This window comes from Microtus oregoni, unplaced genomic scaffold, assembly GCF_018167655.1.
Source record: "Microtus oregoni isolate MIOR12 unplaced genomic scaffold, Mior012 000053F_ref0000044, whole genome shotgun sequence".
NCBI classification, from domain to species: domain Eukaryota; kingdom Metazoa; phylum Chordata; class Mammalia; order Rodentia; family Cricetidae; genus Microtus; species Microtus oregoni.
The window spans coordinates 7,913,691-7,940,505 of record NW_024543829.1 but is presented as its reverse complement, the minus strand read 5'-3'; the positions used below and the strand labels follow the sequence as shown (position 1 = coordinate 7,940,505).

General features: G+C 42.8%; 1 protein-coding gene and 1 pseudogene across 2 annotated transcripts in view; both read right to left on the bottom strand.

Moving 5' to 3' along the window:
- Nucleotides 1-26,815, bottom strand: part of Lrp12 (LDL receptor related protein 12) — an 80,380-nt gene that overhangs the window by 41,651 nt on the left and 11,914 nt on the right. The gene's annotated exons all lie outside the window — the stretch shown is intronic.
- On the bottom strand, nucleotides 1,474-9,420 carry LOC121437690 (annotated as a pseudogene).

Sequence of the window (26,815 nt, the reverse complement as noted above, 5' to 3'; positions counted from 1 at the left end):
CCTTGCAAAAACAATTACCCACCTCCCCAAATGTGTATCAAGGCCATCAGGGTCCTGGCATGTGTGTACCATGAGTCTTCCCAAGCAGACAGATCAAGCCTTACTACAAGGCAAAAGTTACACTTCTAGTTCACCCAATTAAAGTTCTTTCAGGTGTGGAAAAGCTCTCAGGCGGAGTATTGCAGATGATTGCCTGGGTATCACCAGCAATTAGAACATGCACAGTGCAGTGGGGCTGACCGAGTGCTTTACTCATGGTTACCACTCCTATCCCTCTCCAGAAACTTCTCTGGAACCTCCCCAACGGCTCAGTGTTAGGTAAGCAAGCTTGCCACCAGCCCCGACGACCTGAGTTTTATCCCTGGACCCCCACACGGTAGAAAGAGAAAACTGCCTTCTGCAAGTTGTCTTCTGAACTCTACAGGTGGGTCACAGAATGCATGTGCATACGCACATACACGCACACAACCAAAATAAATTCATTACTTAATAAAATTATAATAAAATATTATTTTTAAAAATTGCTAGTGAGAACACAAAATTGCACAACCTTTTAGGAAAGTTTCTTTTCACGATGAATATGCACTACCAAACACACACCTACGGAAGGGAAAAGAAAACATTAAACAAGCGAACAAATCTAAAAAAGCCAGGAAATGTCTAGAAGGAGCAAGCACTTAGAAATTCTTTTTTTTTTAATTTTTTTTTTAAAAATATTTATTTATTTATTATGTATACAATGTTCTGTCTGTGTGTTTGTCTGCAGGCCAGAAGAGGGCACCAGACCTCATTACAGATGGTTGTGAGCCACAATGTGGTTGCTGGGAATTGAACTCAGGACCTTTGGAAGAGCAGGCAATGCTCTTAACCACTGAGCCATCTCTCCAGCCCCCAGAAATTCTTTATGAAACAGCAGCCAGCACCAAGTCCTCCTTTATGCCCTAAAGCCCCGCCTTTGCTGTGTGTCTGTGTGCTTCAAGTCTGCATGAGCCCGGGAATCACTGCAGGGCATCTGCCAACCTGTCACCCTCCTTCCAGGCTGAAGGCACGGGGCCTGTGGTCACTCTGGATCCCAGCACCCCAGCAGCCACCTCACACAACCAGACTGCTCCCCTTCTTCCTTAGACTACCATGTACATCCACAGTGCTGAGGCCTCCAGACCCCATCCTGGGTAGACAGCTAACTATGTCTCATCCAGATGTGCTCTGAGCCTTCTTGTCCTTGTCCTAATCCTTCCTTCACTTAAAACCAAAGCTCATGTCAGCACCCCAAAGATGTACGGAGGTCCTGGACCCTTCGTGTCTCTTCTTGGTGCATCAACTGCATTTCCTGCCTTTTTGCCATCCCTCTTTAGTTGGGGTATGGGCATGCGTGGCCCAGTCTTGCCTGTCGGGGCTGCTGGAGGTGGGACTTTAGCCACTAAATCCAGTTACAGAAACACTTCACAGAGAGACAGGAAAGATCAGTAGTTTCTACAATCGGTAGCGAGGGTAACTGACCTGTGGAAGCAAGGAAAGAACAGTCTGAGATGATCGTGTGCTTCCTGTATTTTGGGAAGTGTCTCGTGTGCACTTATGTCAGCAAAATTCACCAAAATGTATGGTCAAAAAGAGCACATGTTACTGCATGTAAATTTTACCTTAATAAAGTTAATTCAGAAAAAGGAGAGGCAGGCTGGACTCCAGACAAGATTTGGTTCGGAGATCCAGCTTCCTGGTGCTAATCCTGCTGGCTGCTGTCATCCTTAGCCTAACAAAGCAGCTGCAGTGGTTCCAGACGTCACACCCACAGGAAGACAGAATGCCAGTCCTGTCTTTCTGTTGACAGCTGTTGAAGTTCCATGACAAGTTTCTCACAAGAAAATGAATGGAAAGAGGTCCCAGGCTGAGGGTGACGTGTTAATTTAAAACATTATTAAGAAGAGAAAAGGAACAAGCAGATGGCTGGCGAAGGGCAAGCTATAGCTTCAGCGTCTTCCTTTCGAATCAATCCGATCCTTACCCTTACCTAAGGATCCACGTACCTGGGGCTCATTTTTAACTGTAACTTCCTGTCCCTTTAACCCGCACACGAGCTCTGCTGTATCTTCACTTCCCAGCACTTCTGAGAAATGACACGGCCTAAGTAAGGTAAGGCAGCAGCCAAGTGTTCGGGGATCATGCCAGTGGCAAGTGACTTTAGAACATGGTCAGTGTTCTGTGCCCTTTAATGACATAACGAACTTGGGCATTAGTCATGAAAGTCAAGAAAGGAGGCATGGGGACACTGCCTGCCTCCCAGTAGATAAGCACACAGCACAGACACACCACCTCACTCGGCAGCCATTCGGTACATGTGGAGGATATTGGTCATCTGAAATGAGGGCACTGTACTGTAACAAATAAGTTAATTTGATTTAATTGAAATTAATTCAACCTTAGATTCGAAACAGCTCCTGTGGCCATGTAGACTTGGTTCTAAATCCAATTCCAACTGGAAAGGCAGAGGACAGGAAGCATCTTCAATTGCATTACTGACATACACTTGGCAAACTCCAGAGTGGAAATTGAAAGATTAGTTTCTTTAAAAAATATTTGGTTGCTTACAAAAAACAACTTTCAAAAGGCTGTGAATGAATTTACAAACAGAAAACAAAACAAAACAAAAGCTTAAACAAGTGTAAATTTGAACCTAGCTGAATTCTTTAATAAAGCCGAGGGGCTTTATTTAAAACTAATAATAAATTAATATAGCATTTACAGTCATTAAAAATGAAAGCACTTTGTCCTTTAGAGGTACATTTTAAAATATTAAAATCAGGACAGACATAACCTCAGGGTGAAAGGATAAAAAAGAATATTCCAAGCAAATGGATGCAAGAAGCAAGCTGGTGTAGCCATTTTAGTGTCTGACAAAATAGGCTTCAAACCAAAATTAATCAGAAGAGATAGTGAAGGACAGTATAGACTCACCAAAGGGAAAATCCACCAAGAGGACACTGAAATTCTTAACATCTGTGTACCAAACACAAGGGCACTCAAGTCTGTGAGAGAAACAGGACTACAGCTTGTTGTGGAATATTATTTTAAGGTGTGTCACATTTGTTTATGCTATGGACCATTTGCTTAATGACGTAAGGCTGTGCTGCTTTTGTGTGCACTGCATTTGTTTAACTCTGCGAAATGTGATTCTTTGCCTGTCTAAAACACCTGATGGTCTAATAAAGAGCCGGAGGCCAATAGGGAGGCAGAAGAAAGGATAGGCTGGGCTGGGAGGCAGAGAGGATAAATGGGAGAAATCTGGGAAGCAGCAGCAGGAGCAAGAGAGAATAAGGAGAGAGGACATCAGGGGCCAGTCATGGAACAAGAGTCAAAGTAAGATATACAGAAATACAGAAAGGTAAAAGTCCAGAGGCAAAAGATAAATGAGATAATTTAAGTTAAGATAAAGCTGGCTAGAAACAAGCCAAGCTAAGGCCAGGAGTTCATAAGAAACAGTAAGACTCTATATGATTTATTTGGGAGCTGGGTGGAAGGCCCCCCAAAGCCAAAAGAGCAAAAAACAACCAACTACATTCTGGCGTTCCAATGTGGGGCTAGAATAAAAGAAAATACAACAACAGCTTAAATCACAGACCCTCACACACTAATAGCGGGAACTTCAACATCCCACTCTCAACAATGCACAGGTCATCCGGATAAAACCTTGAGAGAAATGATGGAGTTAACCCACATTATAAACCAAACAGATCTAAAAGATACTCACAGAACATTTAACTCAAACCCAAAAGAACATGCCTTCATATTAGTAGCTCATGGAACTTCCTCCAAAATTGACCACATACTTGGACACAAAGCAAGTCTCAACAAATACAAGAAAACTGAAATAAGTCCTTGTGACGTGGGATTCCCCTCTGTATGCTATGAATATATTTTATTACCACTGGTTAATAAAGAAGCTGCTTTGGCCTATGGCAGGGCAGAATATAGCTAGGCAGGAAAACTAAACTGAATGCAGGGGAGAAAGAAGGCAGAGTCAGGCAGACACCATGTAGCTCCAAGAAGCAAGACATGAGTTAACCATAAAAATGAATTATCTTCATATTTTACCTTGTGGTAAAATATGAAATAATAGAATTGGGTTAAGATGTAAGAGCTAGCTAGAAATACACTTAAGCCTTTGGTCAAACAGTGTTGTAATTAATATAGTTCCTGCGTGGTTATTTGGGTCTGGGTGGCCCGGAAACAAAAAGTGCCGTCTCTGTTTTCATCCTTGAATTCTGTCTGACCAAGGAGCAAAGCTGGACATCAACAGCAACAGAAACAACAGAAAGCTTACAAACTTATTGAAACTGAACCACTTACTACTGGATGAAAAATGAGTCAAGATGGAAACTAAGAAAAGAAAATTAAGGACTTTCTAGAATCAAATGAAAATGAATACACAACAATTCAAACTTATGGGACAAGCCGGGCAGTGGTGGCACACGCCTTTAACCCCAACACTCATGAGGCAGAGGCACACGGATCTCGGTAAGTTCGAGGCTAGCCTCGTCTACAGAGTGAGTTCCAGGACAGCCAGAGCTACACAGAGAAAGCCTGTCTCAAAAAAGCAAACAAAACAAACGTATGGGACACAATGAAGTCAGTTCTAAGAGGCAAGATCATAGTATTATGTATCTACATAAAAACATTGGCAAGATCTCATAGTAGTAAAATAACAGCATACCTGAAAGCTTTAGAACAGAAAGAAGAAATCACATCCAAAAGGAGTAGATGGCAAGAAATGATCAAACTCAGGGCTAAAATCAATAAAATAGAAATGAATAAACAAAATACAAAGTTTCAATAAAATGAAGTGTTGGTTCTTTTAGAAAAAAATAAGATTGACAAACTTTTATTTAAATTAACTAAAAGGTGGTGAGAAAAAGAGTCAAACTATTAATACCAGAAATGAAGAAGGAGACATAACAGACACTGAGGAAAATCCAGAGAATTATAAGGACATACTTTAAAAACCTGTACTCTACCAAATTGGAAAATCAAAAAGAAATGGATAATCTTCTCCATAGGTGCCACAGATAAGCAACTGAAACAGACCTATAACTCCTAGAGAAATAGAAACAGTCATTAAAAGTCTCCCAACCAAAGAAAGTCCAGAGTCAGATGGTTCCAGTGCAGAATTCTACCAGACTTTCAAAGAAAAGTTAATGACAACACTCCTCAAATTAGTCAACAAAACAGAATAGTGCCCAATCCATATTACAAGGCCACAGTTGCCCTAACACCCAAAACACATAAAGATCAAACAAATACAATTACAGACCAATTTACCTTATGAATATCGATGCAAAATTCTCAAAAAATATACTTACAAGCTGAATCCAAGAAAATATCATAAAGATCATCTACCATGATCAAGTGGGCTTCTTCCCAGAGATGCAGGGATGGTTCAACATACATAAATTGATAAATGTAATCCACCATACAAACAAACTGAAAGTCAAAAACCACAAGATCAGCTCATTAGATGCAGAAAAGGTCTTTGGACAAAATCCAACACCCCTTCTTGATACTTTTAATCTCCTAGAGAAATTAGGGATGTAATGGACATACCTAAATATGATAAAGACAACTTACAAGCCTTTAGTTAACATCAACTTAAATAGAGAAAAATTCAAAGCAATTCTGCTAAAATCATAGAAAGACAAGGTTGCCCAGTCTCTCCATACCTAGTCAACACAGCACCCGAAGTCTTAGCTGTAACAATAACACAACTGGAAGAGACCATGGGATACAAACTGGAAAGGAGTCCAAATGTCTTTATTTGCAGATGATATGATACTATACACAAGAGACCTCAAAAATTCCACTGGGAAACTCCTACAGCAGAAAAACACTTTCGGCAAAGTAGCTGGATATAAAATTGACTCACGAAAATCAACAGCACTCCTATATACAGATGACAGAGAGAGGGAAAGAATCGGGAAAACAACACATAATAACCTCAAATAATATAAAATATCTTGGAGTAATTCTAACCATACATACAAGCGAAAGACTTGTATGATAAAAACTTGAAGGCACTGAGGTAAGAAATTAAAGACGATGTTCAAAGACTGAAAAACCTCCCATGTTCATGGACTGATAGGATTAATAGAGTAAAAATGGCCATCCACAGATTTAATGCAATCCTTATCAAAATTCTTGACAAATCTTAAAAGGATATCAGCTTCATATGGAAACACCCACCCACCCAGGATAGCTAAAACAATCCTGAATAAGTAAAGAACTGATGGAGATCTTGCCCCTGATCTCCAATTATACTACAGAGCTCCCACGAGGCAGAAGCAGGTAGATACACCAGTTCCAGTAGTTGTTGACCAAAGGGGTCCCACGGGAATCACCAAACAACCCAGGCTGTTCCCAAGTCAACATGTTGCTCTCCACAAACTGTTGGCAAGGCTCCACTGCCTGCCTACACAACTCACTGACTATGAAGTAGAGCTGTGTCTACACACAGCCTCCGCCCTGTGTTCTAGTGTCTTCGGTACTCTGCGTGTTATCAACAGAGAAACATAAACATCAACCCAGACAAAAACCCTTCCGTTTACAAGGATGTCCTGACACCACTTGTACAATGGTGGCACAAAGGTGTGTGGGAGTAACCAACATGTGATTAGACTGAAGCCTGCCCCATGAGATAGAACCCGTATGTGACACTACTTGGGTGACCGAGAACCTGCAGCTAGATAGCTCAGGGGCTAGGATAAAACCAAATACCATTCTAAACAATAAAATAAAAAAGAAAACTGAAAGAAAAAGAGGAAGTAGCTATAAAATGACTTAACAATATTCTACACTCATAGATCAGTGCCTTGCTCAGCCAGCAGAGAAGCTCCCTTCTGCAGCAGATGGGAACCATACAGAGACCCACAGCCAGACAGCCAGGCATCATGTAAGGAATGAGACCCTTGGAACACTCAGCTCTAAATGGATGTTTCTGTCAGGACTCAGGGAACCCCACTGAAGAGGAGGCAGAAAGTGTAAGAGTCAGAGGGGATGAGGACACCAGGGGAACCAGGCCCTCTAAATCAGCATGAGCAAAGCTCATATGAACTCAGGCTGAGGCAGCATGCACAGGTGTGCATGGGGGCTGCATGGGCCTGCATGTGTCTGCATGTGGCCTGCACAGGTCATTTGCATATATATTATGGCTTCTAGTTTAGTGTTTTTATGGGAGTCCTGAGTATGTGAATGAGTGGGTCTCTGATTCTTGTGCCTTCTCTTCGGCTCTTTTCCTTTTGTGTTTTATCCAATTCCAGTGTGTTAGTTTTTGTTTTAACTTATTTTACATATTTTAATTTATTATTGTCCCTTAGAAGCTTGTTTGACAGAAAGGCAGTGACTCTGGGTGGGAGGGGCTGTAGGGAGGAGCAGAGGGAGATGAGACTGTAATGAGGATATATTATGTGAGAAAAAAAATCTATTTTTTCAATAAAAAATATGTATCGATGGACGAGGCCTGAGAGATGGCTGATCAGTTAAGCATATGTACTGTTCTTTTAGAAGGCCCCAAGTTTGGATCCCAGCACCAAGGTGGGAACCTCCTGTAATTACAGCTTGAGGGGGGTCACACAACCTCTGTGGGAACCCACACATATGTGGCACACACCTACACACACATAAATAAAAATAGATCTTTTATAAATTTAAAAATCAGTGTATGCAATGACGACTGTTATCTGTGTTAAAATATGGTGGAGGAAAACCATCACCAGGGCAATGGGCAGGACACGGAGCTAGGTCTGAGTTAATGGTTGCTGGGGCTTAATTCTGGGGAACATGTAGGGTCTCACTATTTTATCTTAAGGTCTCCACTGAAAAACATGACAATAAAGTAACAAAACAAACCCAACTAAACAAAAGCAAAACAACAACAACAACAACAACAAACCCCCCCACAAAAACCCTGGTAGTGCTTATGCTTAGTATACGGCACACAAAATGTTCTTGTGACAGGTTTGTACAAAGGACTTAAAACATGTAGGTATTATTTCAGTCTTCTTGGTATTTTAATCCACTGTCTCAGATTTGTAAACTAAAACATTTCTGACAACTTATAGTGTTTGCTCTTACTTTTTTTTTTGGTGGGGGAGCTCCATAGCTCTATATTTGGACTGGAAGTGGTTGTCTCGAATGGTTTCCAGCTGTTGCAAAGCTACTGCAAAGGTTTTCCTTGATGAGGGGTGAGGACTACAGTATCAGATGCTACAGATGCTAGAGCTAATGGGCCAAGCAGTGTTTTAAATAATAGTTTCTGTGTGATTATTTTGGGGCTAAGCTAGCTGGGTGGCTGGGACGTACAAGCGGGTCTTCCTCCTACAAATTGGCACACCAACGTGGCCAAGTAAATCCACAGTGAGCCTTCCTCCTGCAGTTATCTGTGGATACAAAGACAAACAATTATTAAGCAGTCAGGGACTGTACTGCTTTAGTAAAGTGGTGATTGCTGGTTCCCTTCCAAGATTCATGACGTCACTCACCCTGGGTAGCTGGCTAGGTTTCCAGTACCAGGCATGGTTTCCTCTTGTTGAGCATATGTGTGCCACTACTGCAGCCTCAGGGTTATCGTGCCATGCTGGTCAGCACTGTGGTTAATGGGAATCATAACCGGGCAGGAATCATACCTGGGCAGGACTGTTGGTTGCTTCCCTACTTTGAAAGGGTGCACGGCACCTTTTGGTCCCATAAAAGCTAGTCCTCCGGGAGGAGACTTTCGGGTCAGTGCCGGCTCAGAGGTGCCTGGGCAGGGTGTCAAAAGTGAATGGTAATTTTCAGCAACAGGGACTTACCTTCTACCTCTGAGAGAAACCCAGGGCAATAGCAATAGCCTATAATGTCAGAGGAGTCTCTTGGGCAAGCGTGACCAACAACTCAAAAGGGGTGTTTTGGCTGTTGTTTTTATTTTTTTAATCACAAAGCAACCATCAAATTATGAGTTTCTTTGTACTCTAAAATAATTAAATATTAACAAGCACCTTCCCATCGGGTGACCTCCTGGGTCATGGCCAATACAGAACTCGGACAGGAAATCCTTCGGCCTTAGTGTTCCTGTTTCACGGAAGAACTGCATAATGTGTGTTCACTGCTTGCACACTTCAGTGGTTTCCTGGAGAGCCATCCTTCCCTTAGCGACCGGGATCAACCACTCTGGGGCTGGGACACGAACATCCTTCATGAGCATTTCTCGGACTTCATCCCATCCCTGTTTCACGGTGTTGTCCATCTAGGACATGGCAGTGCTAGGCACCTCCCCAGACAGAGCCCGCAAGAGCTCGCACTCCCTCCACTCGGCCTCGCTAAGGTCACGACTGTGAAAATGGGCTTCATGTAGGTACTGGCTAAGGCAGCAGCCTGTTGCAAGCTGCTGGCTGCCATCTTACCAAGAAAATCCCTATTTATTTCTTGTTTTGTTTTTTAGTGTTAATGACATTTGGCTCTTGGAGGGAACAGTCAGCCTAAACTTCCATTTAAACTATTTGTATATTTGCACACCAATATACTTGTATTATTGGTATTTTTAGGTAGATACTTAATAGTATGATTCCTAGTGACTTTTCTGTACAAAGCCCCATAGATAATTATGCTGAACTGTGTAAGAACACCTCAGGGAGAAGTGCTCAAACCCTAGTCTTAGAATCCTCAATTCTGACATGCTGTAGCCTGATCCATCCACTATCTTTTGTGTGTGTGTACATATACATACATACACACATGCATGTAATACACACACAAAATAAGAGAAAGAAAAGGCAAATACTCATCTTTGCACTCCCAGTGAGAGTTTTATAACTAACCTTTTATGTGGCCTGTCAGAAAGAGCAGTTGGACAGCGAATACTCTTCTTGCCTGTGTTGCATAGGACAGGATATGTGCAGAGTGGCCATAGGATTTTCAGAACCACCCCGAGTCCTGGCTTTCTGATGGATGAAGTCCTATAATCTTAGCCCCAATCTGTGCATCCCTTTAAGAGAAAGAAGTAGCAGGGAGCTCTCCCTTGCCATTTGTACAGGGAAGCGGCCTGAGAGCACACAGAACTTCAGCCTGACACCCTGGAAATTTTGAACCTCCAGCATCCACAACTTCAGAGATACAATATTTGCTGTTGCAAGTCGGAGGCATTTTGATGTGGGTGTTCAGACAAACTACTGCATGCAATTTCCTCAGACATAATTTGACCTACTTATTAATTCTTTGAAAATGTATAAAGAATTCAGTGCACTATTCTGATGAAAGATTTCCTAGCATCAAAAACAAACAAAACAAAACAAAAAACCCAAAACAACAACAACAACAAAACCACACCACCACCAACAAAAGATGGCTATAATGAGATGCTGCATACCAAAAAAGGTTAAGATTCGATATTCCTATTTCATGGAATTACTAGTATTCTACAATTATTTTATTTCTACAAGTGTAGTACGAGGAGCGGTGGGCTGTGTCCTGCTGCCCGGCTAGCTTATACCCAAAATGACCACACAGAAATTGTGTTAATTAAATCACTGGCCATTAGCTCTAGCCTCTTATTGGCTAACTCTCACATCTTGATCTAACCCATTTCTAATAATCTGTGTAGCACCACGAGGTCGTGGCTTACCGGGAAAGATTCTAACCTATGTTCGTCTCGGGCTGGAGCTTCATGGCATCTGTCTGACTCTGCTCTTCTTCCCAGCATCCAGTTCTGTCTTTCTGACCTACCTAAGTTTCTGCCCTATCAAAAGGCCAAGGCAATTTCTTTATTCAACCAATGAAAGCAACACATCCTACACCATTTCCCCTTTTTTGTTTAAACAAAAAGGAAGGCTTTAACATCTCTAGTGAAGAATCTGCACCACTACCTCCCCTTCCACCCTAAGAGCTGAGTGACAGCTCTGGAAAGGGCTTTTATAAACTATTTTACCAATCCCTTACACAACTGAAGAGCAGAGAAGGGGTAAGTCGCTTGTTAGAAATCAGCTGCGTTAACACGGAAGCTATTTGAAAAACTTCATGGATTTCAAGAGAGTGATCAGTATGCTGGGATAGGTATACACAATGCTGCAGCCAAGATTAAGCCAAGACAAAACAGCTCCATGACCCTGAAAGCTCTCTAGTTGCCCTCTGCCATCAACCCCATCTCACACGCTCACGTTCAGCAGCCACTGGCCATAACGTGAGCATCATTATGCACCGTGCTGAACTTGCCATATACTATTAAATCTGCCTCCTGAAGCTGGGAGAATATCATTACCTACACATGGCAGCTGAGGACCCATGGGAGGAAGTCACCCAAGATCTTTCAGCTAGCAAGTGGTAGGGCTGGATGAAATTCTAATCTGTTTAATTTCAACATTCAAAAGTTTTTCCTAAAATAAGCAATTTGCCTTTGTTGAAAAACTTCTACTGTCTGCCTATATGAATTTCTGTATATACACCTGTTGAGCATTTGTGGCTGCTCTGTTCTAAACAAAAACGTCCAGGTGCCCAAACCCACCGCCATGTTGGTGTGCTGACAGTGACCCAAACCCACCGCCATGTTGGTGTGCTGACAGTGACCCAAACCCACCGCCATGTTGGTGTGCTGACAGTGACCCAAACCCACTGCCATGTTGGTGTTCTGACAGTGACCCAAACCCACCGCCATGTTGGTGTGCTGACAGTGACCCAAACCCACGGCCATGTTGGTGTGCTGACAGTGACCCAAACCCACTGCCATGTTGGTGTTCTGACAGTGACCCAAACCCACGGCCATGTTGGTGTTCTGACAGTGACCCAAACCCACTGCCATGTTGGTGTTCTGACAGTGACCCAAACCCACCGCCATGTTGGTGTGCTGACAGTGACCCAAACCACCGCCCTGTTGGTGTTCTGACAGTGACCCAAACCACCGCCCTGTTGGTGTTCTGACAGTGGCCCGAGGCCTCTTTTATCGATTTGCCATTACCTTCCTGGCCTCCATCAGCATTTCAATTTGTGACTCCCAAGGTACTGCACATCTGTTTTGTTCCCCTCCCCACTACAAACAGATTAAACATGAAGAAATACATGTGGATAAAGTGGATGGTCAAGAGTTTAACCACTGTCAAGGTAGGGTAAACACGCTGGCTTTATTCTCAGTACATTTCTGTGATTGCCGTGTTAAGGCATCTATTACTTTCCTAATTGGCTTGTAGAATACATGAACTTGAATGCTTTCCTAAGACAAAATTCTGTAGCTATGCAGTTCTAAGCTTTTCTTTAAGATATCCAGTGATACCCTCTTTTATAGATGGGTTGTTTTTAAAAACTTCATATACATGAGAATCAACCATAGGTAGACTAGTAGGCGGCGACAGCCTTCCTATGTTTGTTGACATCAATAATAACATTTTGACATTTATACTCAACTGATAAAAGAACCAGAAAAAGTACTGGCTTTATAATAAAAATATGTGATTTATAATATCAGGATGCAGAAAACCTGCCTTTAAAAGAATTTTTAAAAATCAACTTTATAAATCAGTATTTTGAAGTATACATTTTAAAAAACTACCAAATTATTTAAATCATCAATAACATTTATATATATTTAATTTCCCCAACTTTAACTTAGCATTTTCTCATTTCACAGTACATACGTGATATTTTTCTTACCTTCATTATGCAGGAAAATGAGGACCCGTCTATGTCAACTTCTAGTCATACCCACGACACAAAGCGTAAATAGTGTGTGGTGGGTATTTGCTGAGTAACAGTCTCCTCTGAGGCAGAGACATTCCATCCCGCAGGGAAGCTCTTTATGCAGGGAAGTAACCAACTCAAAACAAGCCCAGTAAATCCCTAAAACTCACCAGAATTACTGGGCCTCTCTCTGACAAGCCAAGCTGCAAAGACTGTGGCCATACCCACTGCCAGGAGAAGCAAACCCAGCTGAGCTTTCGCAAGGAGGTCTGGACCAACAGAGACCCCTGGAGGGGGCACCCCTAACTTGTTGAGCTGCCAACAGGCTGAACAGTGAGCTACAGCTTCCCACTTTGTGAGCTGTCACTCACGCTGGGGTGAGCCTTGGTGATGGGATCATTCTCACCCATACTCCTGTAAGCAACCCCACTAAAACTCAACTGCTGAACTAAGTTGGACTCTGGTGGTGCCCAGACTTTGTCTGTCATGGGCTCCCTCTCCAGGGTGGGAGGATAAGTGCAGTGTTTCCTGCAAAGAAGTTTTGTCACACAACAGTATCTGCACACAGAAAGCTGGTTCTCTCATTTACCAGACGCTGTCAATGCAAGCAAACGCCATGTTTAAGATTACACTGGATGCCGAATCCTTCCTTCATCGACCATCATTCTCCTTTTCCAACCCCTTGTTTCTGCTTACGTATATATGCACATGTTTCTTATTTGTTAATGCTTTTGCATAAAACAAAACAGAACTTCTTTCATTTCAGAAGGCATTCCTTTTCTCTATTTTTATCTTTCCCCTTTCAGTCTAAGATTCTTTCTGTTGTATTTATTTTCTGTTGTATTTCAAAGGTCTCGAAAGGAAAACTGACAGTTACTAGTAGAGCGCCCCCTTCCGTCCTTTACTCTAGGTCTTCCCAGGTAAGCTCTCATCCCTAGCAAACCTGGGGTAGAGTTTGTCTGGCACACTCAAGATTTTGGTTTGCTTGAGTACCTTCCTACCCCTAACAAGGAGCCCCATACAAAGTTAAACAGAAAAGATCACCAACATCATACATATACAACACCTCATCCCTGGTGGCGCACGCCTGTAATCCCAGCACTCGGGAGGCAGAGGCAGGCAGATCTCTGTGAGTTCGAGACCAGCCTGGTCTACAAGAGCTAGTTCCAGGACAGGCTCCAAAAAACCACAGAGAAACCTTGTCTCGAAAAAAACCAAAAAAAAAAAAAAACAAACAAAACAAAACAAAACAAAAAAACCCCCGTGGGTTCTGAATCTGGTTTCGGACAGGTGGGGAAGCACAGACGACAGGAGTTTCCCCACCGACTCACGGTTGCACGTCTGAACATTCAGTGTGGTCGTCTAATCTTTTAATGATGCCACATTCAAATCTAGCTCCTGTTTTCTTCACAACCACATCAGTCCTTTGTCTTTTCTTCAAAGCTTCAACCAACTTTCTTAACTAAAACTCTGTGAATTGTTAATACTCTTGCCAACTAGTCAGGGATCTTGAGGCGTACTATACCAATCTTTCCTTTTCTGGAAACTCTTTTTGATATAATTGTGGTTATGGTTTAAATGTGAAATACCCAATATGCACGTTCTGAGAACTTAGCGGCCAGCTTCTGCTGCTTCTTTAAGGACATAGAGACTTTATGAGATGGGGTTGGGCTGGTCGGAGGAGGTACTAGAAGCGAGTCTCTGAATGTTACCATAGGTTCCTGCCTAGCTCTCTGCTTCCCGATGATTGAAACAGCCTCCGCCTCACACTCCAGCTGTCGCGAGCCTTCCCCATTAGGAGGGACTTAAACCCTCTGAAACCATGAGTCAAAATAAGAATCTTTCCCATTAAGTCGTTTATGTTAGGTATTGTGTCAGTGATGAGAAGCAACCAATACATTAAAAAGGGTACCGAGAACAGACTGCTGCTCTAACAAACTGAACGGTGTGGTTAGACCTTGGACCTGGTTTGTAGGAGGAATGTGGAAGACTCTGGAGATGTGGATTAAAGAAGTTTACAACACTCGAACCTCCTTCAGTGGACAGCCAGGAAACCAGCACACCCACCGTGCTCATGGAGTTCCACAGTAGAAAAAGGCATGAGAACAGCATGAGAGCCTATCCGTGCTACATTCTGGTAAAGAAGCTGGCTACATTGTGTCCATGAAGATCTGTGTGAGGCTGAATACAAGAGTAATGGGCTAATCTACATGGCAGAGGAAAAGTCAAGGCAGTAAAACACTCGAGCTGTGGATTAGTTATGGCTTGCTGCTTTTAGCCAGTTTTACAGTGGGAAGCACAAGCCAAAAAGCAGAGCAGGATCTGTAAGGTGTGCTGTTAGGGCAGGAAAGAAGAGTAAATAACTTCTAGAGCTGCTGACAAAGCAAGTCTGGAGAAAGTAGTCGACAAAAAGATACATTACAGGAACACAACTCTGCACTGAGACATAGGGAAGTCTCCTGGATCGAGAGCCCTCCCATCGAAAGCTCAAGGTATAAAAACACAAACCCACTTGAAAGAAGAATAACTGAGAACAGCTTTGAGGGCATCTTATTGAAAAAGGACCACAAAGGGGAAGTTCTGCAGGATATTTAACTAGGTAAAGGTGTGCTGCACTTGTTTATGTTGTGGAATATTAGTTTAACTAAGTAGGGCTGGAGAGACGGCTCAGTGGTTAAAAACACTGGCTGTTCTTCACGAGGTCCTGAGTTCAATTCCCACAACCACATGGGGACTCACAACCATCTATAATAAGATCTAGTGCCCTCTTCTGGCCTGCAGGCATACATGCAGACAGAGCGTTCAGCCCTTAAAAAAATACATTAACTAAGTAAAGATGTGTTACATTTGGTTCATCTTGCCTGCTGAAGGTACCTGATAGGTCTAATAAAAAGCTGAACAGTCAATAGCTAAGAAGTAGAGAGATAGGTAGGGCTGGCGGGCAGAGAGAATAAGTAGGAGGAGGAATATAGGCTCGAGAGCAAACAAGGGAGAAAGAGAGATGTCTGGAGCCTGCCAGATGACCACAAATAGGTTAGATTAGGTTAAAGACCTAGTGGGACAAGCCTAAGCTAAGGCCGAGCATTCATAATTAATAGTAAGTCTCTGTGTCTTTGTTTGGGAGCTGGTTGGTGGCCCAAAGAAAATTCCAACTACACAACTACAATTCCCCCACCATAAGGTCAACTGCCCAAACACTCAGAGGCCAGAAAACTCATGCTAAAACCAGGCCTGGCTATTTCTCAAGCTGGCAGCAGAGCGTGGCCTTGTTTACATGAAGCTAGTTTTGTAAAAATGCAGACTGCAGAAGGGTCACTGATGTTTACACCAAGGTTCCAGAGGAAGACCAGACAAATGTGTGGTAGGGTCAGAGAGCCCCTAAGAAGCTATGCTGAAGGCTTTAAGAGTGAACCTTAAGTTGCAAAGACCCCAGGATGTTGGAGACTCCAGTAATAAGAACTCTTGCACGGGCTGAAGCCTACCTAAGAAAGAAGCCATGTCAGCTACAGGTAGCAAGGCCTTGCACAGGGGTGGGGCCGCTGGAGTTCAGAGGATGCTCCCATGGATCTGAGATGATGGACATGGGGCATGTAGGGTTTAATATTTGTCCAAGGCCTTGCACAGGGGTGGGGCCGCTGGAGTTCAGAGGATGCTCCCATGGATCTGAGATGATGGACATGGGGCATGTAGGGTTTAATATTTGTCCTACTGGGTTTCAATCTTGCTTTGATCTAGTCTTTTTCTCACTATGCCCATTTCTCCCCTTGGAATGGGTTTACTCGGTGTCATGTTGTGTTATATTGTATATAACTTTCTTTTCATTTTACTCCTGTTCATAGCTAAAAGTTTGCCTCCAGTCTCAGAGGTATTTCATGTTTTTAATGTTGAAACTTGCCAGGCAATGGTGGTGCACACCTTTAACCCCAGCACTCAGGGGGCAGAGAAAGACGGATCTATGTGAGTTCAAGGCCACCCGGGTATACAGAGTGAGTTCCGGGACAGTGAGGGCTACACAGTGAAACCATCTAAGGTTTGGCATCCCTGCCAAAACCTCTCGCTGGAGCCCCGGATGACAGCCATTCCGACTGCAGTGAGTTAGAATCTCGGTGTACTTTTGATTGGTGTTTCCCTGATGGCTTAAGAGGCTGGACATTTTTTTTTCTTGCATTTATTATGTACTTGTACTGGTTCATTTAAAGTCATCTGTAGTTCTGTTGACTGGATTCATTCTCTCCTCACAATCTGGATATTGACCATCTGTCAGCCGTAGCTGATGAGACCCTGTTCTTCCCCCATGTCTTTTCAGTGTGCGTTTCCTTCTTACCGTGCAGATGCAGCTGAGTTCATGCAATCTGTGTCAGCTCGGTTATTTCCTGAGCTGCGGGAGTCCATCTCAGAAAGTCTGTGCTTATGTGTACCCTTGGAGCATTTACTCTACTTGTTTCAAATCGGGTCTTGTATTAATGTCTGGAGTCCAGTTTGGGCTGACCTTTGTGCAGGGTGAGGGCTGAGAATCCAGTTTCAGCCAACATCTGGATAATCAGTTTTCCCAGCCAGCGCCACTTACCACAGAGGCTATTTTCCCCCTGTTCGCCTCTGCTGAGGACCAGATGATTATGGCTACGTGTTCTGACTCTGGGTCTTCTATTCTGCTCCAATAAGTCTCCATGTCTGGGCTGGTGCCAGTACCGTACTATAACCGCTTTACCCTAAACATTCTGTTTTGCCACTGTACCACTGTGCCTTAACATTACCTACAGAAGACTGAAATTCTCTGGACCCCTTGCCCTTCCTCTTACATCTCCTGGTGAACCACATTACTATCTCCGATCTGCCCAGCCAGAACCCCCTAAGTCACTCCATCGTCTTTCAACATCTCCCGCCCACATGCAGTATATGGTAAGTTCTCTTGACTCTTCACACCCTTCTTTGTAACCCTCCTGATATTTCTTGATTGCATGCCCCTACTGCATTTCCTCCATCTTTCTGCATTGAATATAAGCTCCACGAGGATGAAAACACTGAGCAGTGCCCGGCTCATCTCAGATAGTGGAAGAGTACTCACAAGTGTGGGGCGAGAGGAATCGGCCCATATGCTGGCTTCCTACTTTTGATCTTGCAGCTCTCTGATCCTTGGCACTGTTCTTATTCCTCTCATTCTCTGAACTGCTACAAGACATTTTTTTAAAGGCACATTTCATATTAATCTTTAAAAAGTGTTCCAACTTCTTTATGCATAAGAACTTATAAGGCCCACATGATTTGGCTGGTCCCTATCCTTTAACCTTTAGCATTGGCTTCCCTTTTCTGGTTTACCTTATACATCTGGATTCAGGGTCTGAAACCACGACATTTTCAGCGTGATGTCCCTCTGCCTGCAGCAGTCTACTGGACTGCTATCAGTTAGTGTGTTAGGCCCTGTTTCCCAGCTCAGGAAACATATGTCTGTGTTTAGGATAGGGCAGGTCTTCCTGTTTATACAGAATATCAGATTAGTACTGACTTCTGAACATAAACCACGACATTTATCATCTTTGGGGGTGAGCAATCAACTGCCATAATTTGTATAATTAATACAGCTAATTCAATTCAGCAGAGCCCTGAGTATCTTAGGCACACTTCTGCCACCCTCGCTGTCACCTAGAGCACCTACCCTGGTCTCCGACAGTAAGATCTGCAAATGCTTACTGATTCAATGGCTCAAATTACCAGATTTTGAAATAAGGCATATAAAACCCTCGGCATAATTAAACATTGGTTTTAAGTTACAGTTAGTTGTTAAGAGGGTAGAGAATGATAAGGGAAGGAATAGGAGAGCCTGACAAGGAAGGAGGATGGAATGGGTATTCTGTAAGGCTGAATGTATGAAAGCCACAGGGAAGAGAATTCAGGCTGCCCCCCTAATTGAAGGTTAGAGACCACTGTGTGGCAAAGACCCTGGAAGTGTAAAGCACTGGGTAACACAATTTAAGAAAGGCTCACACTTTAAGAATGGCTCTGTCTTTGCATCAGTGTTTACTTGGTGTGGTGGAGCTGGAAGAAGGCACTAAGGAGAGTACATGCTGCTACTGTTTTTAATCTCCAGCCACTCCTGGGCACACCCTTAGCTTACAGACTATATCTCAATAAATATGTTCCTTCTGTTTTTTTTCCTCCCAGTGAACAGCTAGTTTCCCATTTACCTCTAAAAACCTTATTTCACAACTTACTCACTTTGTAAGTCTAAAACCTTTACGGGTTGGCAAGATGGCTCAGTGGGTAGAGGGGCATGCAGGCAGGCCTGACAACCTGCACTCAATCCCAGGGTTCCACAAGGTGGCAGGATAGCACCAACTCATGAGAGTTAGCCTCTCATCTCCAGCAGAGTTCTGTGGCCTATGGATGCCTGCACTCCCACACATGTGCATCAGCACACCCGTATACACGCACAATAAAACCCTACAGAGATACCACATGGGGATTTACTCATTGTTATGTAACTCTTAAAAATGATCCCATGTAAATGTACCTACATCAGCTGTGTACAGGTGCTTCTCCGAGTGAAAGAGAACATACCTCACATCTATCTGTAAAGTGCTCTCTCGCTCTCTCTCTCTCCCTCCCTCCCTCCCTCTCTCTCTCTCTCTCTCTCTCTCTCTCTCTCTCTCTCTCTCTCTCTGTGTGTGTGTGTGTGTACTGGAGACAATACCACATGCACACACATGCACACATGAGCCAGAGGAGCTTGAGTATCCTCAGGTACTGCCTACCTTTTCACTTCTCTTGGGGGGAACCTGTTACCGGATGGGAATACACCAAGTATGTCAGGCTCGTGAGCCCCAGAGATCCACCCATGGCTTCACCTCCCTGGGGCTTGGATCACAAGTGTGCAAGGTCACACGGGGCATTTTTGTTACATGGGTTCTAGGGATCACACTTAGGTGCAAGGCAGACACGTTACCAACTGAGCTAACATCTCAGCCTTACAAAAACGATGTTCTGCTGATTTCGATTTTGCTGATTTACTTATTATGGCAAACAACTGAAACGGGTATTGCCTCCAGTATATACAAAGAAATGAAATGTTAAGGATAATAGTAACTTGCTCACAATAACACAGCTAGAAGATATAATATCCAAGCTTAGGTCTATCTTACTACAAAAATCATGTACTACACGCTCTCATGATACCTCCTAATATACAATAGTGTCATCATTTGTACAACACTTTCCTATGATGTATCTTTCCTTTCAAAGCCATCTTGGGAATAGCTGACATGCCCCTTCTGAAGTTGAGGAGGTTCAAGTGCAGCAATTAAACGGACAACACTCATCTGTTTACTGGGGAGCAGAAGCAGGCATGAAATGCTGGCTCTGGAGTCAACAGCACTAGAGGATACAGATTCCTTCTGGACAGATGCTTCTCTGTAAATGACATCTGGATTCAGTGGAGCAAGAGAGAATGACTATGCTCATACTAACAAAGCCAAGGGATGAAGGCATTTTCAAAGGTCAGATGGTGTCAGTAGCTGCCAAAAGCAGGCTACCAGAAAGCTTGCCACACATAGGGAAGTGCGTAAGTCTTGTAGGCCAAAGAGTCTTGCATTTGGCTACTGCTTTTGTTACCTTCTCCATTGTCGTGGGCTGTGTTAATAGTACACACTAAGTATGGGTCCCCTGTGTGCCTCAAAGCACAGCTCTACTTACCCATAAAGCTATTAACAAAGAAAGATCTTAAAGAGTCTTGATATCATCTACTATAACTAGGCCATAATCAGATTTGCCTGATTATCTCAGCTCTGTTTTTTTGGTGTGCTCATACACAGCCTTCTGTCAAGCCTCAACGTTCCGTCTGGTTACTCTGCTCCAGTAGCTCTGAACTTGGACTGGTCAGTCTCACGTCCACTGGACTGACCAGCTGCTCGATGTCCACCTTCTGTTGCATCACTTCCTTTTTAGCTCATTTAATTCTGTCCACTTGGTTCAAGGATCAGCAAACACTCTCTGTGAGAGGAGAGCTTCAATATTTCAGGCTTTGTGGTCAAAGTCTGCTGCGAGCGCTCAGCCAAGACTGCAGCACAAAGCAGTGGGCGATCCGCACGCAAACGCGCTGCCCTTCAGAAAAACCCCTCCCGCTAAGGTATCTGCTTACCCTGGAACAATTTCCGCACACCCGCTGTGTTCCCATCACCTGTCTTCACTGCTGCTGTGATGCTTCAGTTTTCTCACTGTCAGCCAGGGGACCTCTCAGATCAACTCATGCCTGTGTCGTTTGGACATGAACTTCTGGTCTCTGGTGGTTTCCCTGCTTTGTATGCAGGATAATCCAGCCTGCCACACTGGAATCAATCATCCATCCCATGACCCCTGAATCCTTTCAGGGACAAATCATATTTAGTGACCATAATTATGGCTCTGGCTGTGCTCACTGCTATGGTGCTATTATTGTAATAGTTCAATGGGAAGGCATTAAAAGACTTATAATCTTAACATCTATGAGCAAAGGCTTAATGTGCTCAAATTCTTCTAGAAAACAAATCTTGGCTGCAATTGCATAAAAAATTTTCTCTGTGGCTTACTTACGGGGTTAAAATATGACCCATTTTGAGTTTGGGGGAAAGATTAAATAAATTATATATAAAGGATTCAAAATAATAATTAGTAAAAGAGAAGCATTCAATACAAATAGGATATTATTTTTATTGAGAACTTTGAAAGTATTCCAGCCTTTGACTCAGTAATTGTACTTTTTACGGCCCAATTATAGAAACACAAAAAGCACAAAAATAACAAAAGCATCAATTACAGCATTAGTTATTAGTGTGGACAAAATTATAAATAATATGATAAATATCTAGAAAATAATTTATGGAGAGAAGATATGTCCAAGTTATGTCAAGTAATACCTCAAGTATTTCTGTTAGCTAAGCATGAATGCTCATCTCATTGAGCCCTAACAAGTCTTGTTTTGTCTTTATTAATGATTCAGAACATTTGCTAGAACAGTTTGATTTTTACTTATTTGTTAAATTGGTTGGTGGTATTTTTAAATGCTTCTGAAGTTAATCTTTCTAACTTTATTAACTATCCAATTACTGTTCCTATATGTTGTCATTTGTCTATCTACTAAAGAAAAGAGAAAATTAACATTTGATGCACCGAGTATTTGTGTGAGTCACTTAATAGCCTTACAACAAACCCTGAGGGGGTAGCATAAAAATCCAATAACCGAGCATCTTGCCTCTTAGAAATTTCAATTAAGAGCAAACTGGGATAAATTCAGAAAACATTAATAATCTAGCATCTCTGGCTCATCTATTAGTAGGCTCACAAGCAGATAAGTCCTAGTAATAAATTAAAATGGATAATGCAAGAAGAATTAAATCAGCTTGTTTACAAAGAGGCACTGACTGGAGGGAGGTCTCTAAGCAACACTGCAAAGCAGCAGCCTGGGCACTGAAGGGCACTGAAGGGTACTGGGTACTACTGCGCCAGTGGGCTGGTCTTGCCAGACCAGCTGCCACTGAAGCTATCAGGGTTCTCAGCTGGTGAGGCTGCTGGTGATTTCTCTTCTCCAACAGTGTATAACAACATGGTAAGCCGGGCGGTGGTGGAGCATGCCTTTAATCCCAGCACTCTGGAGGCAGAGGCAGGAGGATCTCTGAGTTCGAGGCTAGCCTGGTCAACAAGAGCTAGTTCCAAGACAGGTTCCAAAGCTACAGAGAAACCTTGTCTCAAAAACCAAAACAACAACAACAACAAAAACCAAAACCAAAACCAAAAAACAACAGTGTATAAAGAACTGACCAGCATAGGAAAGAGTCTTCCAGGTTGGTACCAGCTTGACATCTTCATGTTCTATACCTCAAGTATGTGGTGTCTTCAGTAGGAGGGTCTTACCATCGAGTTCTAGAGGATCACTAAGAACAAGAACAGCCTGTAATGTTTTGGGGATGTGTCTATGGGACCTCACTGACCAACAACTTGAAAAGCAATAACCCAAACGTGGCATTGGGCTTTTTATTTGATAGCCTATGGTATATGGTATAACTGTCTGAGCACAGCCCCATCATTATAAACACCTTTATGAATGCGTTTGTATCCATTTACAGGACCTTTATGAATGTGTTTGTATCCATTTACAGGACCTTTATGAATGTGTTTGTATCCATTTACAGGACCTTTATGAATGTGTTTGTATCCATTTACAGGACCTTTATGAATGAGTTTGTATACATTTACAGAATCTTTATGAATGTGTTTGTATCCATTAACAGGACCTTTATGAATACATTTGTATACATTCACAGGACCTTTATGAATGCGTTTTTATCCATTTACAGGAGCTTCTCTTCTTCAAAGCATTAGGTAAAGACGGGGTGGGGCAGAGAATCTGCAGCTAGATAATTTGAACATTATCTAGGTTCAAATCCTAGCCTTCATGTTTGTGATTATGTGGCCTAGGCTAAGATGACGAACTTCCTGTGCCTTGGTTTCCTTATAGATACAATGTAAATAGTAAGCATTTAAGTGGACAGAACTGTTAATAAGCAAATGATTTTGTGTTGTATATTTAACCCGAATGCTAGTGTCTCCCCAAATTCTCGCTTGTTTCTTCTAAGGGCAACTACTCCGAGCATTAGAACAGAACCACATGTTCAAGTGCCCCAGACTTCCTAACACCATTGCCCCCGGGATTAGGATCTTAGGGTAATAACTTGAGGAGACACTGGCATTCAGATTGCACAAACGGCACAGAATCATCTGCTCACTAACAGTTCTGTAGCACAGATACCATTCTGCCTACGAGGAGACTGAGGCCAAAACAAGGCCACAGCGAGGGACAGGGAAGCCTCAACACTTAAAACACTATTGAGAACGGAGTGGTTAATTTAATGCAGTCGGTGTGAGCACTGTTTAGCTGGTTGTTGTTGGGGCTTTTTAAAACCATTTTTGGCAAAACAGAGCAGTATAAATTTATAACATGTATTCTCCTCCTGTCTCCATAGTAATACAATCTTTGCTACAATAATTTAAATGTAACTATAAGTAAAAATAAGGATCCTTATTCTTGCTACTTCTATTCATTTTTTTTAATAACTGAAGGTTTGGTTTGCTAAAGACAATTGGTGAAAGACACAAAAGCAAAAGGTTATTTAGTAGACTGGTGAAGAAATAAGACTCACTGTTTAAAGATATAGCATGATCTTGTATACAAAAATCCCAAGGGATTAAAAAAAAACAAGTCTATTAAAGCTAATAAGTTGGATAAAGTCAGAGAATGAATGAAAAGTATATTTGCTATGCACTAATAATTTAAAAACCAAACAAAGATAATTCAGTTTACAAAAGCAAGGAAAACAATGTACTAATATATTTAACAACAACAAATATGTAAAATCTATATACAAAGCATCACAAGAATAAATTGAAGACGGAAATGGGAAGAGAACGGCTGCTCAGGGGCCATCACTACATCGTCCTCAGCAAACCCGCTCTACAGTCAATGTGATCCTTAGGAAAACCCCAGCTCCCATCCCCACAATGACCAGAAACTGACAAGCTAAACCTAAAATACATATGAAAATTTAAGAAATCCAGAATCACCAAAACAACCTTGGAAAAGATGAACAATTGGAGAATTCATATTTCTTAATTTCAAAACTTACTAGGAAGGTGAGTACTGACAGCGTACTGATACAGGAGTTAATTGCTAATTTGATATATTCTAGAATCCCCTGGGAGATGGACTTTGGGCACATCTATGAGGGTTTATCTTGACTTCATTAACTGAGATGGGGAGATTCACCTCCTGTGTGAATGCCCAATCACTTTAGGGATGCGTTTCCCTGGCTGTGCCCTGGACTGTGGGCAGCAGGGATGCACTTCTGCCTGCAGATGCAGTGTGACCACCTGCTTCAGTCTCTGCTATCTGCCACAGCTCCCCAACCAGGACACACTGTGCCCTTGGACTGAGAGACCATATAAACCCTTCTCTATCAAGTTACATTGGTCAGAGGATTTCACCACAGCATGGGAAGAGAAACTGAGACGGGATGGACAGATGAAGGCAATAATGGGATTCAGATCCGGGAAGGATGAGCCCACTGTTAGGTCACCTGACCTTTGGCAGAACTGTCAAGAAAATTAAAAAATTAAAAAGTCTTCTCAACAGGGGGCTGGAGAGATGGCTCGGCGGTTGAGAGCATTGCCTGCTCTTCCAGGGGTCCTGAGTTCGGTTCCCAGCAGCCACATGGTGGCTCACAACCATCTGTAATGGTGCCCTCTTCTGGCCTTCAGGCATGCACACAGAGAGAATATTGCGTAAATAAGTGAATAAATATTTGAAGGAGAAAAAAAAAAGTCTTCTCAACAAATCGTTCTAAACAGAAAGCCACACACACAAAGGATGAGCTGACCTACCCACACCATAGTAAAAACCAAAAACAAAAAGGCCAAAATGGACCACACAATTCCACAAAAACAACAAACAAAAGCACAGGGATGAACCATGGCCTCTGACTAGGGAAACAAAGGGGACCACAGATTAATCGTATTGTTTAAAGCTGAAAACACTTGTACGCCGAAGGACACTTTCGGAAGTGCAAAGGTAACCCACAGGACAGGAGAATATTTCCAAACCAGGTCCCAAAGCTTCTAACTCTCACATAACGAAAAGGGAAGTAAGCTAACTAATCAGGACTGTCACAGGATTTGAATGGACATCTCTCCAAGAGACATACACACAAACAGCCATCAAACACAGGAAAAACCCAGAAAGCCCCTCCTCATCATTTTAACCACAATGGCATCCACTCCACACGCACACAGGGTAGCTATGATACGAGATGGACAGCGAAGCATTGGTGAAAGCAGAGAATGTCACGCTAATGGGAAACAGCACTGCCCGTCTGGAAAGTTTGGAGTTCTTTACAAAGGCAGAGTTCCAACATGAATTACAAATTCTAAGCCCTCTTTACACACCCAAATAAGGGAACACAGAAAGCGACAACTGCTGAAATGCCCACACCACACGAGTCACAGGACGGAGTGTGTTCTGGACAAACCCGGAACCAGGAACTCAGTCACAAGAACAAGACATGTTGGATAAGCGCCAGGTACAAGACGATGTCTCAGGACTGCACTTCCATCAGACACCCAGAACAAGGCAATCTCAGGACAGGGCTGATCCTGGCTGCCAGGGTGGCAAGGGTGCTGAAGAGGCAGTGATCACTGACAGGTATAGGGCTTTTGGTTTTTTTGTTTTTCTGGAGCTGAGGCAAGTCTTCTGAAGTTGGGCAGGGGTGATGGTTACCCTGTGAATATACTAAAAGCAGCTGAATTGTACTCTAGAGGTTGAAGTTTTAAAGGTTGATGTCCACAGTAACATATTTGGAAATAAAAAGCAAACAGGCAGGCACAATGGCTCACGCCTGTAGGTCCCATCACTCTGGAGGCTGAGGCAGGCAGACAGCCATGAGTTCAAAGACAGCCTGCGCTACAGTGAGTTCCACAGCAGCCTGAGCTGTAGAGTGTGAGTGAAATCCTGTCTCAAACAACCAACAGCACTCCAGAAGCAGAAACAGGAGGGCCACAAGTTCAATATTAAAACACTGGTTGCCAGGCATGGGGCGTGCATGTAATCCCAGCACTCCAGAAGCAGAATCACAAGTACAAAGGCAGCTTGAGCCACACAGTGAGACCCTGTCTCAACTCTATACAGTTTGGAGAGATAAATACAACACTGTCTTTATTCCCAATTAAAAATAAAATGTGAAAGAAATCCCAGGAAAATATACAGAAATACCTCTTAAAACTAGTAAGTGAGCAATCACGTTACATACACAAAAGAAGGTACACCTAGAAGCCAAATTTAGAAAATTATCATTTTCATGTTTTCAAACTTATTTCTGTGTGTAGTCTCTGTGTGCAGGGGCTGGGGGAGGGGGAGCACATCTGTGTGGTTATTTCAGGTCTGAGTGGCCAGGAAACAAATGAGTGGACTTTGCCAACAAATACTATATGATAAAAACAAAACAAAACAACAACAACAAAAAAAAAAACAAAAAAAAACAACCTCATCAGGATATTTCCCAGACAAAGATGAGCTACAACATCTGGAAGGGAATAGGGATCAGAGTGTCAGGAAATC